Below are 14,022 nucleotides of genomic sequence, written 5' to 3' on the forward strand. Positions count from 1 at the left end.
CGGCAGAGCCCGCCCCGGGGGGGGGGGGGGAGCGGGGATGGGGGTAGCAAGAGCCGGGCGGGGCTGCGGGGAAGCGCCAGTCCCGCGACCCGGGGAGGGGCCTCGGTGAAGGGGCCGGGGGCGGGTTTTCCTCCCAGGTCTCGGAAAAGCTCCAAAAATGGCGGGCAGCAGCTCAGCTAGCGGGGCGCGCAAGCGCCGCCGCGGCCATCCTTCCGCCCGCCTCGGGCGGCCACGAACCGTCCACAGGGCCCTCACGGAGAGGTATCCGCCGCTCGCGATTGGCTGAGCTGGGCCAGCGCTCCGTGAGGGGGCCGGGCCGCCACGCAGCGGCCACGTTTCCCGCCCCGCTGGCGCGCGTGCGCGTAATCCCCACAGGAAAGCGTTTGCGCGCGTCCCCGCCGCGGGTGCCTGCTCGCGCCTCAGCTCCCTCCCCTTTCCGGGCAGGTCCGTCCCGTCAGCGAGGCAGTAAGCACGGCGGCCAGCAGAGGGCGGTCCGGACCCAAGTCTGCAGCGGCGCCATTGGCGTGTGGAAAATGCCACCAGATGGCGGGTTAGGATTGCAGCTCCGTTGAAGGCGCGGCCCCCGCTCCCGAACCCCCGGCGACCACCCCGTAACAACCCCCCCACATCGGGAATAACACACCGGAGACTTTTGGGGGGAAACTAGGTCGACGGCCGGCTGCGCCCGGATGGGCAGCTGAGGTGAGTGCGGGCGGCGGCGACGGCGGCGGGGGGCGGGAAAGAGGGGGAATGCGGCGGCAGCGGCGCGGGGGCTGGAAGCGCCGATCCAAGATGGAGGCCGGGAGAGAGCGAGAGAGCGCGAGCGGGGAGCGGGCGGGCCGGGCGCGGGCCCCGCGCGGGGGAGGGAGGCCGCGCGGGCCTGTGCGGGGCGCGGCGGTCGCCGGCCGTCCGGGAGCCGGGGGGAACGACTGTGGGCGCGGCGGGCGCCCCGGAGCCCTGGTCGCTTCGCACCCCTCTCGCGGGCCCCGAAAATTGTGCCCCCGCCCGTTCAGGCACTACGGCGACGGGCGCGGAAGCCTTTGTGGCGCGCTCGGGCCCGCCGCCAAGCCCGCCCTCCGCCCCCCCGCCTGGACTCTCGGGACTCGCCCGCGCCCGGCGGGGCCGGGCCGAGGCGGGCTGGTGCGAACGCCGCCCGCCGCCTTGCGTTTCTGCGGTGTTTTAGCGGCGGTGGCGGCGTCACATGACACCGAGCTCGCCTCGGCTGAGGGGCCGGGGGTTCGCTCGGCTTGGCGGCCGGCCCAGGCCTCTTCTCGGTGGGGTGGAGCGGGGGGCTGGCGCTTGGGGCAGAGGGGACGTCGAAGCCGGGCTTTCCCGCTATCTGCCCTCCCCGCCCCCGACGGAGGCCTCCTTGTGAAACGTGTCCAGGCCGGAGCACTGCCCCGCTAGTTTGCCAGCCCCCCGGGAGACGAGGCCAATAAAAGTTGTTTTCCCTCCTTTCTCGGGGTGGGGTGGTGGTGGTGAAGAGCTGGGAAACTGGAGTACCTGGAGTTGGACCTGGGCCTCGATTGGAGAGTCCAGACTGGGTGCTTCTTGTGTGCTGTAGAGACTAAGAAATTTTCAGGTTTTAGGATTGTCACGTCATCCCTTTCACCAACATTTGAAATTTTATCGATTTTCTTCACATTGCAGAGAATCGTGCCCCGGGCGTATAAATCATGGGATGGTTTTGGACGCTTATAGACTCAAAACGATGCTGTTTGTATGTGACGACAGCGAATTATTTGCTGTTAAAGTCGATGTTAAGATGATGAATATATCGTTTATTCCTTCTCGTGGTTGTGACTAGAAAGGACTTTATTTTGCATCTCTTAGCAAACATAGTGTTTATGAAAGTATTTGACTTGGCATAAAGAAAGTTGTGTGATTTGTAACTTATGTGGAATTTGACTACACCTTCTATATTTTCCTGTATCTTTTTAAGAAAATTGCAAATTCTGATGGTGAAGCACTTAGGAAAATACATATAACAGTGAAAATAAAAACAACCTATGTATTGTATGATATATTGTACCACGTTCTCATATTTATAGCGTACAAAATATTCAGGCTAAAAAAATTTGCCCAAGGGGGGAAATAGAGAAAGATTCGGAAAGGTTGTTTACTTGCTTTGGATTTTTGAGAATAGTTATAACACAAATTGTTTGCTATCTAAATAAAGTACTAGAAAACTGATAAGCGTTTTGCTAAAGTTTTTTCACTACATTTCACAATGTACATTAAGTTTATTCAAATGGTCTACCCATGGTCATTTTTACAACCAAACTACTTTTGATTGGAAATTTTTCAGTATCCACTTTAGTTTTGACATTCTGACAAAGCTAAGGGGTATTTAAATAGATGTGAAATACGGGAAATTGTTATGTTCCTAGGAATGCTTCCCTTGAAGACAGTATACAGGTACTGTTGATTTGAATGGCTCTTGTAAAGCCTTAAGGGGGCTGTGGTAGGGGGGAGAGAGCCCTGGACTGAAGTTACTTTAAACATACCCTAGGTTTGTGATCTTTGGGGTGTCACTCTTCCAGCCTTTCTTTCTTCATCACGAAAATGAAGGTAATAAGTTATATGGTAGTTGTATAGCAAGCTGTGTGTGGAAAAGCCCTTAATTATTAAAACTGTAAAAATTTATGTAATTTTATAGTTTTAATCTTTTTCCTTGATTCCACATCTGTATATCTTCATAATCAGTGCTGTGAGGAGATACAGTGCACTCTGGAGGAAAAAGATGTCTCTTCCCCCTTTTTATCCTTTTCTGCTTTGTCCTATGTTGATGGAGTGTATTAGTTTTCTTTTTATGTATAGCAAAGTACCACAAATTTCTTAGCTTCAACAGCACTCATTTATTAGCTCTCAGTTTCTGTAGGTGAGAAATCTGGGTACTTTGGGCTCTTTCTTCAGCATCTCACCAGGCTAAAATCAAGGTGTTAGCTGTGGCTGCAGTTCTCATCTGAGGCTCATGACCTTCTACCATGCTCACTACTTGTTGGCAGAATTTCCTTGTGGCTGTATGACTGATGTTGCCATCTTCTTTCTAGCTGTTGGCCAAGGACCTTTCTCAGTTCCTTACCACATGTTCACGTAGGCATTTCACATCATGGCTGTTTGCTTTCATCCAGGCAAGCAGAAGTCAGTTGCTCTGGCTTACTCTGTCTCTGTCCTTTGGACTCCCTTTTAAGACCCCTTTTTAAAGCTGATCTGATTTGGTCAGACACAGTCAGGAAGATATCCTTTTTGGTGAACTCAACTGATTAGGGAACTTAAATACATATGCGAAAATCTATTTGCCATGTAAAAATCACAGGAGTGATGTTCTATTATATTTACAGGTCTTTCCCACACTCAAGGGGAGGGTTATATACTAGGGTGTGGGTCATTGTGGGTTGTTAGAATTTTGCTTGCCATGGGGAAAGAAGTATCTTTACAGTTGCTTCTTTAGAATCCGGATGTACAAGAAGAGCACCTAGGCAGAGCAGTATAACCCCACCTGGTAAGTTTACTCATACTGGTTTTGTCTTCATGCTTTTTCCTTTTTGTATTTCATGGTACCTCAGTTGACATGCGTCCCTCTATAAAAGCATTTTATTGCATTTAGAGGAAATTAAAAGTTAAAAAGTTAAGTAAAAAGAAAAAAGGCAATAGAGATTATCTAATTCTCATTACTGCTTGATACCTATTGTTTTACTCATTTAAGGGATGAGATTGAATCTCAGGGAAGTTAAGAAATTTAAATGCCTAGATCACACTCTTATTAAGTGACAGGTAGATTCATAAACTCATTACACCAGACATTTGCTGTGGTGTGATTGGTCCAGCAACTTTTGAAGAGGGAATTATGAAAAAGAATAGTTATTTAAAATAGAGTGGGGATATTATTGGTGGACAAAGAGGGTAGCAGAAATTGGTCATGGTGTGCGGGAGGTTTAACAGTCCAAGAAGCAAAACACCTTCAAGAGGAGGCAATTAGGACAGTTTTAGTTACGAATAACAAGATTTAGGGACTATAACCAGGAGTTAAAATTGTTCGGGAGATACAGCTTAATTTCTTATTAGAGAGGTGATATAGTAAGCGCTTGGAAAATCTTTGTTAGCTGAATTAAAATATGAATCTCTAGAATTTAGATGATTCTTGGTACTGTGACGCTCTGTAGGGAAAAGTAGGAAGCAGAGACCTAAGAGGATGCTCTTGCATAAGCCCAAGAAAGAGATGATTCTTGAGGTGGGAATTAGGATGTGTCTACAGAGAAGGAGGGATCAGTTTTCTGTCATTATGGTAGCCAAGAGGATAGGATCCTAACTTCCTATGTTTTAGTGCTGAGAGAAACCTTGTCTTATTGACAAATGTGATTCTTTTTAAGTGAGCTTTAAGTAGGTCATAGACCAGTTTGTTTTATAGAATCCTTTTTCGGTTTCACTCCTTATTTCTTCTTTCAGGTTTCTTCTCCCTCTTCTAATTCTTTAAGCCAGTTAGTGCTTAAAGGACATCTCAATCCTACCTTCTTTATAAGATACATCCTTAGTACTATGGGCCTAAATGATGTACCAGTTAGTTGCCCAAATTTCTCTAAGGAGTTTTGCTGTAATTAAACAGCTCTAGAGATGGCTTTTAATTTGCTAGAAGCTCAAAGTTACAAAAACATTTTATGTTGTGACCCAGTACAGACACACACACCATGGAAATAATGTCTAACCTGTATGTGGTACACGCTGATTTTTAAATTTTTTGTTTTTTTAAAATTAAGAATGCTGGTTGCAACTCACCTATGTGGTATCATGACTTACAGCAACCCACAGCCGAATTATAATCTCACTGGTAATTGGGAGAGTGCAAAGTAGAACCATAAGAAAAAATCATTTCACTTCTATCAGATTGGCAAACATTAAAAATTCTGATAATATCAAGTGTTAATGAGAATGTGGGGAAATTTGACTCCCACTTTTGGAGGGACATAGTCATTTTGCAAAAGAAAATGACTTGTAGTAAGTTGAAGAATACATGTACCATAAACCTAGCACTTATACTTATGTCTTTATATTTCTGATAAGAGATATTCTTGTATGTTGGGGTAGGTGAACAAAAATATTTGCAGTAGCCAAATTTAGCAACAGTGCTCTTCATTCTACCACAGGTTTTCAAACACCAGTGGTGGTTTTCAAATGTTAATCTTGATGCCTAGGATAACCTCACTTGATCACAGTGTATTATCCTTTTTATCTTTAATATTTTGTTAGGGCTTGAGGATATTTCTTCATCAGGGATATTATTTTGTAGTTTTCTTTGGTTGTAATGTTTTTTTTCAGGCTTCAGTATTAGGATTATGATGGCCTCATAAGATAAGCCAGGGAGGTGTTCCCTCTACTGACTGAAAGACTTTGTGCAATATTCCTTGACTGTTTGATAGAATTCATCAGTGATACCATTTGAACTTAAATTTTTTTTTTCGTGGGAAGACTTTTGGTAAATTCAAATTCAGTTTTTTACTAGATATAGGGCTATTCAGATTTTGTTTCATCTTATGTTAGTTTTGTTGTATTTTTAAAGGAATTTGTTGACATTAGTTGTTTATATGATTCCCTTGTTATCCTTTGATTGCTTATAGGCTTTGTAGTGATATCTCTTTAATTTCTGGTATTAATGTGTTCTTTCTTTTTTTTCTTGACCAGTCTAATTCTTGATTTATCTATTTATATATATTTTTTCAAAAATAACATTGCTAATTTTCTCCATTTGTCTTTTCTCTCTCATTTGTTTCTGTTCTTTATAATTTTCTTTCCCCCATGTATTTTGCTTTTCTTTTTCTATATTCTTAAAGTCATAGATTTCAGACATTTCTTACTTTCTAATGTAAGCATTCAAAGCTATAGATTTTCCTCCAAGCACTGCAATATCCCACAGATTTTGATATTTTTATTATCTTTTAGTTTGAAATAGCTTCTGATTTGCTTTGTGATTTCTTTGTTGACCCACGGATTATTTAAAAGCGTGTTGTTTAATTTTCATGTATTTGGGATTATTTTAGATATCTTGTTATTGATTTCCAACTTAATTTTATTTTGAGGTCTTGAGATATATTCTGTATGATTTTAATCTTTTTAAATATACTGAACCTTGTTTTATGGTTCATATGGTTTATCTTGGTAAATGTACCTTTCACACTTGAAAGAATATTCTGCAGTTGTTGGGTGTACTATTCTGTAAATATCAATTAGATTAAGGTGTTTTGGTAGCATTTTTCAAATTATTTATGTCTTGGGTTTTGTTTTATTTGTTTTGTTTTTTTAGTCTAGTTCTATTCAGTTGCTGAGAGGGATGTTAAAATATCCAACTGTGACTGTGGAATTATCTGTTTCTCCCTTAATTCTGTTAATTTTTGCCTCATGTATTTTGAAGCTCTGTTATTAGGCGCATACAATTTATGATTATTAGGTCTTTCTGATGAATTGGGCTTTATGAAATGTCCCTCTTTATCCCTGGTAATAGTCTTTGTGTTAAAATCTGCTTTTTCTGATATTAATATAGCCACTCCAACTTTCTTGAGCTTACTGTTTCTGTAGTGTATTTTCTTCCATCCATTTACTTAAAACTCTTTTTTCCTTTATATTTACAATGTGCCTCTTGAAGGCAGCATATAGTTGATTTTTGCATTTTTTATCCTTTCTGACAGTATGGAAGTGGAATCTATCAGTTATAATAAACATTGATTATGTGCTAATGCCTGTCAAGAATTGTGAAAGTTCTGAGATTTTACCCTACTTGCAGGCTAAGTTAACCTGCTACAGTTTAATGGAGTCATGAGACTCCTTGGTCAGAGATGAAGAACAGTGCATTACAGCAATAGCAGTAGCCACAGCTATTAGTGTCAGATCTTGGAGCCCCAGTTTGTACACGGTAGAGTGAAGATGTGACACTCGCACATGCATTGGGTTGTGTTAGAGGAGGGGAATCCCAAGCTTAGAGAAACTGGAATCTTTATAATGGGTTGTAAACATACCTGTCCTTTTCTCTGAGGGAGATGCTATTTCTTTTTTCCAAGATTCTACAAATATACTTGAAAAGACTGGATCAAAGGCAGTCGGTGCCTCTGTTTTCAAGACAGGCAGAAAAACAGACCCATGGAGAATTGTCTTTCAAAACTGCCCAGTGAATTTTCTCAGTTTCCTCTTTGTTATTAGCTTAGATTTTTCTTTTATTTCTTACATGGCCCCAACCTAGCTTTTCAGCTCTGTCTCTGCACTGTACTTCTCTGTAGGTTTTATGCTCTCACCAATTTGATTACATGCTTATATTCCCTCCACCCTACCCCATGTCTTTGTTCTGGGGTATAATGTGTGTGTAAGAAACACTCATTGAGTGTTTACTGTGTACCAGTAAATATTTTACAGTAACCCTGTGAGGAAGTTATTATTATGTTGCTGTTATCTGTTTTACAGGTTAGATTAAATTTATTTAATCTATTTTTTCTTTTCTTTTGCGGTACGCGGGCCTCTCACTGTTGTGGCCTCTCCCGTTGCGGAGCACAGGCTCCGGACGTGCAGGCTCAGCGGCCATGGCTCATGGGCCCAGCCGCTCCGCGGCATGTGGGATGTTCCCGGACCGGGGCATGAACCCGTGTCCCCTGCATCGGCAGGCAAACTCTCAACCACTGCACCACCAAGGAAGCCCAACTTATTTAATCTTAAATTAACTAAATTAAGTTTATTAGATTTGCTTAAACCTCTCAAGTTTGTGATGAGGGAGGGACACATTGTAGAGAAGTTTTTGGAGTACTGTATTTCTTGATGTTTGTAGTAGTTACATGGAGTGTTCACTTGATAATTCTTTAAACCATTATTTAGATTTTATGTATTATGCTGTATCATTGATACAGCTCACAAAGAAAGGAAAAACAATAAACAAACACTGAGCTGTAGAATCTGTGTAAAATCTTTCCTGATAATTTCAGCCAACAGTTGTCACCGTCTTTGTATTTTCATTTACTGCAAAGGCATTACTGCATTTATTGTTGGCACCATAAGATTTGGTAAGTGGTGGTGTTCATAAGGCACGGTATTTTGTAGACTAATTGTTGCAAGGCCAGACAACTAATAAATGAGAGAGCCAGGATTTAAACCCAGACTTACTTTCAGAACCCACACTCTAAATCTGTTAAAAGGGCATTTAAATCTCAGCCTTATTTATGCTTTTAGTAATCTTTTGAAGTTTATTTTACAGAGACTTGGTTTTCTTTCTTTTTCTATCATATAACAGTCATGTGGTCTTGAGTAGAACATTTAATTTCTAGAGGCCTCAGTTGTCTTATCTCTGTGATGGGAATCCAGTTAAGATTCTTTCAGCAAGTATTAATATGAGTGCTTGCTCCGTGACTAGTAGTGAGTATACAAAGTTGTTAAATACATAAACTTTGCTTTTAAACAGCTTCTGTTTTATGGGGGAGAGATTAAAAACTGAAACCAAACCCCAAAGCAACAAAACAAATAGGGATACTACCTGAAATGTTGTGAGGGCGTTAGGTTCAGGATACTTTGGAAGCATAAAGTTCAGAGGTAAGAGGACAAGCCCTTCTCCTTGTCAGGTCCCCCCAAATGATAGATTATTTTTAATGGGTCAGGAAGAGTCAGAAGAATTTTTCAGGGTAGTCCCTTTATTTTCTAATTGAGATAACAATACTTAAGTATTACCTGTATTGTTTTTAGGCTCTCTGACAAGATTTCTCTTCATAATTGTTGAGTTGGTTTAAAGGTTCAGGTAGAGGTTTGAGACACCACTGCTTGTCTCCTCAGGCAGAAAAAAAGTTTTATACATAGTCGAGCATGAACATGACCTGATTGTCTCTTTTGAGGTACCTGATTCCCTCTGTTATTCTAAAGCTTTGTCGATTCTATTATATCATGTTATTATTTTTTCTTATCTCATTTAGAGTACTGAGAGGTAGGCTTTCTCTGTTCTGTAGTAGAGATAGTACAAGGTAGCATATGTGCAGAAATTCTTACGACAGAATGCAAGATACAAAAGCTAAAGAATGTCTTAAGCTGTGTTCTGCTTTATTTTTAAAGCCTGAATTAACTTTCAGGAAGAAAATGCCTTACTTATCTTGTACTGTTAGGGATAGTTAAAAAGTTTGTATGTTCACAGATGAAGGAAGCATTATCACATGATTAAGGGCTAAGAAAGCCATTATATATTGTCCAAGAGAGTTCCTGACACCTGAGTTACACAGCCAGTGTCAAATTCTAACTCATCTCCTTCCTAGGCATGTAAACTTTGGCAAATTCTTTAATCTCTAAATCTCAGTTTTCTTACTTGTATAATGGAAGTAATAAAAGCATGTCTCCTGGATTGCTGTGTCAGTTAAAAAGTTAACTCTTAACTATTAGACTATGTTGCATTATATATAAATCCAAAAGACATTAATCTTAATTTTAAAAGGTGAATAAAATTGTAATCCAGATAAGTCATAAGATTACTTTCCAGAAGCAAAGAATTTTAATTAATTGGTTCTTATTAGCACATAAAGCTCGTTTAATAAACTCTATTAATGAGAGAGGTCCGAGGATGAGGTACTCAGGTTAATAGAGAGGTGAAAGTTATAAGAAGCCAGAGTTTTCTGCTTATTAAATGTATTTTAAAAATCAGGCTCTTTGTTTCTTTAGAAAGTACTGTATCTTGGAAAGCCATTGTAATGCTTCCTTGGTGATTGAGAAAATTTGAAGACTGTATCAGGATTTTTATTTATGAATATTAGCTTTGGATGTATAATTTTGCAAACAAAGAGACTTAGGAATGAATCTTTATCAAAAGCAAAACATAATCTTGAAAGTTACCTCTTTAAGTTCCTAGACAAAGTAAGATGGTTAGAGGGCTGCTTTTCCTCTCACAAAAATGAGGTAGAGCGAACAAAACCTGGGTTAATCTGAGTTTTTAAAAAAAGTTTTGGATATTTAATATTTTATTTTATAAATGCAAAGAGAGTGTGATATAGGAGAGAGAAAACTAGTATAGGGCCAGTGACTTGAGTTTTAATTACAGCTTTACCACTAACTAGCTGTGTGTCTTTGAGTCACTACTTCTCTGAGCCTCAATTTCTTCGTTGTAAAATTAGTTTCCAAGATTCCTGTAAATTTTTTAGTCCGTGTTGAAATAATCAGGAAATCAATTCTGAATCAGGTAATGCAGAGTTTTTGATTTTAAAGACTTTAGTTTTGAAAAACCTAAGTGTGTTATCAGTAGGCCCTTTTGTCTCATCTTCCAACAGGTTATTAGAATAATTAATGCTTTCCCCTAGCTGATTAGTGTACAGGCCAAATACGTTAATATTTAGATAGTATTTATGGTTTTTGGTTCCAGCTATGGGTGTGTGTTTGCTTCTTTATTTGGTGAGAGATAGATTAGCAAGTGTCTTCATATAATTTTAGTCATTGTGAGTCATTCAAACATTTATTGAACATCTACAGTGAGCCAAAACATTAAAGCACAGTTCTTGTCTTCCTGATGTACAGAGAAGGCAATTGAAGACTCAGAAGTTAGGTGTGATATAACCTTCTCCAAAAATCCTTTCCACACAGCCTTATTGCCCCTTCCTCCCATCGTCTCTCCCTTTCTCAAATCCAGGATTGATCTAAGGGCTCTTCCTTTGTGTTTTAGTGGTAGGCTGTGCTAGGGCTGCCAGTACTGGTTAGGAATTGGTGGTGTTCTGCATAAAGGTGCCACGGCCAAGGGGCTAGGTGGGGGCTGAAATCCAGGTTTCATTCTGCTTGACCAACTGTCCATTTGCTTTTTCAGCATTTTCTAATTCGCCTGTCCAAAGGAGGCTTTTCCCCCCAATTCTTGCAAAACAGCCTGTGTATGGTAGCGGATAACTAACCTGTGCGTTAGTATACCATTAAGAATATTCTGTAGTGTGCTTTTTTTGGCAGATAAGTTTTATAGTAGGTAATAAATGCCCTGAGGTGGTTTGTTGAAGTGAGCAAATGCTTCCTGAAGGCAAATTCTTATATAAGTTTTGAAAGAAAAGTGAAAGTTAGCCAAGCAAGAGTGGGATGATGGAGATGGGAATGGCATTCCAGGTGAATATACAGGGACAATGTAGTGATGTAGTCTAGAACCCAGTGGTTCTTAAATTGTGCTCCCTGCCTCAGCAGTATTAACATTACCTGAGAACTTGTTAGAAATACAAGTTCTTGGTCCTCACCCCAGTCCAATTGAATCAGAAATTCTTGAGATAGAGACCAGCAATTTGTGTTTTAACAGTGATTCTAATGCAGGCTGAAGTTTGAGAGCCAATACTGTAGCCCACTTCTTGAGGAAGCATTATTTGAGTGTGTGTGAAGAGCTTGGGGTTACCTATAGAGGAGTGATTAAAATATAGAGCTGTAAGCAGTGACCAGAGTGCCTAGTGTGCCAAACTAGAGTTTGAACTTTGTCCTTAGGCCAGTAGCTGCACATTAGAATCACCTGAGAGCTTTAAAAATATACCAAAGAATGGGTGGGATCTACCCCAGACCAACTGACATCAAATCTCTGATTTTCTGATGCACAGAGGGTTCTGAAGTACATAACTGTCAGAAATTGGTTACTGATTATAATAGTACACGTTTATAGAGAATGTGGCAAATACTATGTCGAGTAGCATGATAATAAACACAGCTATCTTATATAGGTATTACATTTCACAGAGGAGGTAAAGTACCTTTTCCCAATATTACCTAGCTAGGAAGCGGTGGGTTTGAGTCCAGGTTTTTATAACTCTGAAGTCTAATCTTCTTTTTTTTTTTTTTTACGGTACGTGGGCCTCTCACTGTTGTGGCCTCTCCCGTTGCGGAGCACAGGCTCCGGACGCGCAGGCTCAGCGGCCATGGCTCACGGGCCTAGCCACTCCGTGGCGTGTGGGATCTTCCCGGACCGGGGCATGAACCCGAGTCCCCTGCATCGGCAGGCGGACTCTCAACCACCGCGCCACCACAGAAGCCCTGAAGTCTAATCTCTTAAGCAACTTTTTTTTTTTAAACCTGGATTTCATAAACTTAGATGGGAAAATAACATTTTCATTTTCCCTAACCTCTAAGTGAGATTTAGCATTTTCTTCAACTTTGAATGTAGGCAACAAATCACAGTTGTATGAGCAATGCTGTAACTTTGTTACCAATAGAAATCAGAAATATTTTCATATTAAATTACAGATGTTGCAGATATCTCAAAATATCTTTTATCCTAATCAGTGCTTTAAAATTGGGCTGTTAGACCCACCTCTAGATCTTTTATTTACTGTGTTAAAGAAGCACATACAATACTGTATCACAGGTTTTTTTTTGATATGTTGATAATTATATTTGAATATAATTAATAACAAGTTCCCTTTCTAAGTATGGTAGCCTTTGCAGAGAGTGTTTAGTAGGGTAAGGTAGACAGGAAATAAAAAATTCATTTGAGGGCTTCCCTGGTGGCGCAGTGGTTGAGAGTCCGCCTGCCGATGCAGGGCACACGGGTTCGTGCCCAGGTCCGGGAAGATCCCACATGCCGCAGAGCGGCTGGGCCCGTGAGCCATGGCCACGGGTTCGTGCCCAGGTCCGGGAAGATCCCACATGCCGCAGAGCGGCTGGGCCCGTGGGCCATGGCCGCTGCGGCTGCGCGTCTGGAGCCTGGGCTCCGCAACGGGAGAGGCCACAGCAGTGAGAGGCCCGCATACCAAAAAAAAAAAAAAATCATTTGTTATCTTGTTGAATAGAGATCCTTAAAAAAGTCTCTCTTTCCTTCACCACTGCTCTTTTATTTGACTTGTTAAATAGACCAAAACCCAAGTTCTTTGTTACCTGTCAAAGTTATTAGATTAAAAACTACTTTGGGTTTAGAGTGCTTTTTTCCTAAGCACTTCTTAAAAAATTAGAGAAGATAAGCATTATCTCATCAGGCATTCTAACTATCCTGTAGTCTGTTACAGTGCTGTTTAATAGAACTTTCTGCAGTGATGGAAATGTTTTGTATATGTGCTATCCAGTATGGCAGCTGTTAACCATAATGATGCAAAGAAACAAAATAACAATAACATTAATAGTTAACAGTATTGGTAACATTAATAGTTAACAGTATTTTCTATATACCAGGCACTGTTTAAGCATTTTACATACATTAACTTATGTGATCCTTACAACAACCCCATGAGGTGGGCAGTATTGTTAAGTCTTAGTTTACAGATGAGGAAACTGAGGCATGGAGAAGTTAAGTGATTTTCCAGAGTTCACATAGCTAGTAATTAGCAGAACTGGGATTCAGACCCTGGCAGTCTGGCTGCCTTTATGTTTCCTTTAAAATATATTGCTTTACCACTTTCCTCAGACCCCCTCCCCCAAATGCATATACAGAATGCTGTCAGAAACAGTATATTAAAAAGGAATTTAATAAATAAATAAATAAAAAAAAAAAAGGAATTTAAGATAAATCATTTTGTTCTAATTATTAGCTAACAGTTGTGCAGTTTTCTATAAGTAGACTTGTATTAGATGTATTAGGTATTTTTAGTAACCAACACTGATATTGTTAAACAGTAATTTATATTTTTCCTGAATTTAAAGCTGGGTTCAGAAATTGAATATTCATATGGTTATTTTGTTTACTGAAGCTAATTGAAGTATAATTCTGAAGTCATTTTATGATAAATTGGCTTTGGTTAACGGATATTTTGCTTTCCTCAGTCAACATACATATATGAATGACTAACCTGTGTTACACCTAGTATGGTATGTTATGTTCCTGGAGGCCTGGAAGGGGAGAGGTATCTCCTAGGTACAAAAGTACATTCTTACTGTATTCAGGGCGAGCTGGTGGTAGAGTGATATTAAAAGGGGCAAGACGGGGCTTCCCTGGTGGCGCAGTGGTTGAGAGTCCGCCTGCCAATGCAGGGGACACGGGTTCGTGCCCCGGTCTGGGAAGATCCCACATGCCGCGGAGCCTGCGCGTCCGGAACCTGTGCTCCGCGATGGGAGAGGCCACAACAGTGAGAGGCCTGCGTATGG

The 14,022-nt window shown here is 41.0% G+C and overlaps 1 protein-coding gene across 3 annotated transcripts in view; it reads left to right on the plus strand.

The window, feature by feature from the left end:
- Positions 1–500: 500 nt before the first annotated feature.
- Positions 501–14,022, plus strand: part of STAG1 (STAG1 cohesin complex component) — a 459,692-nt gene continuing 446,170 nt past the window's right edge. For all 3 annotated transcript variants that reach the window (XM_024131797.3, XM_028489469.2, XM_024131796.3), the window contains exon 1: positions 501–702. The gene's annotated coding sequence lies outside the window, so the exon portion shown is untranslated. The remainder of the gene's footprint in view (positions 703–14,022) is intronic.

Source organism: Physeter macrocephalus, chromosome 1 (genome assembly GCF_002837175.3).
Source record: "Physeter macrocephalus isolate SW-GA chromosome 1, ASM283717v5, whole genome shotgun sequence".
Lineage (NCBI taxonomy): Eukaryota > Metazoa > Chordata > Mammalia > Artiodactyla > Physeteridae > Physeter > Physeter macrocephalus.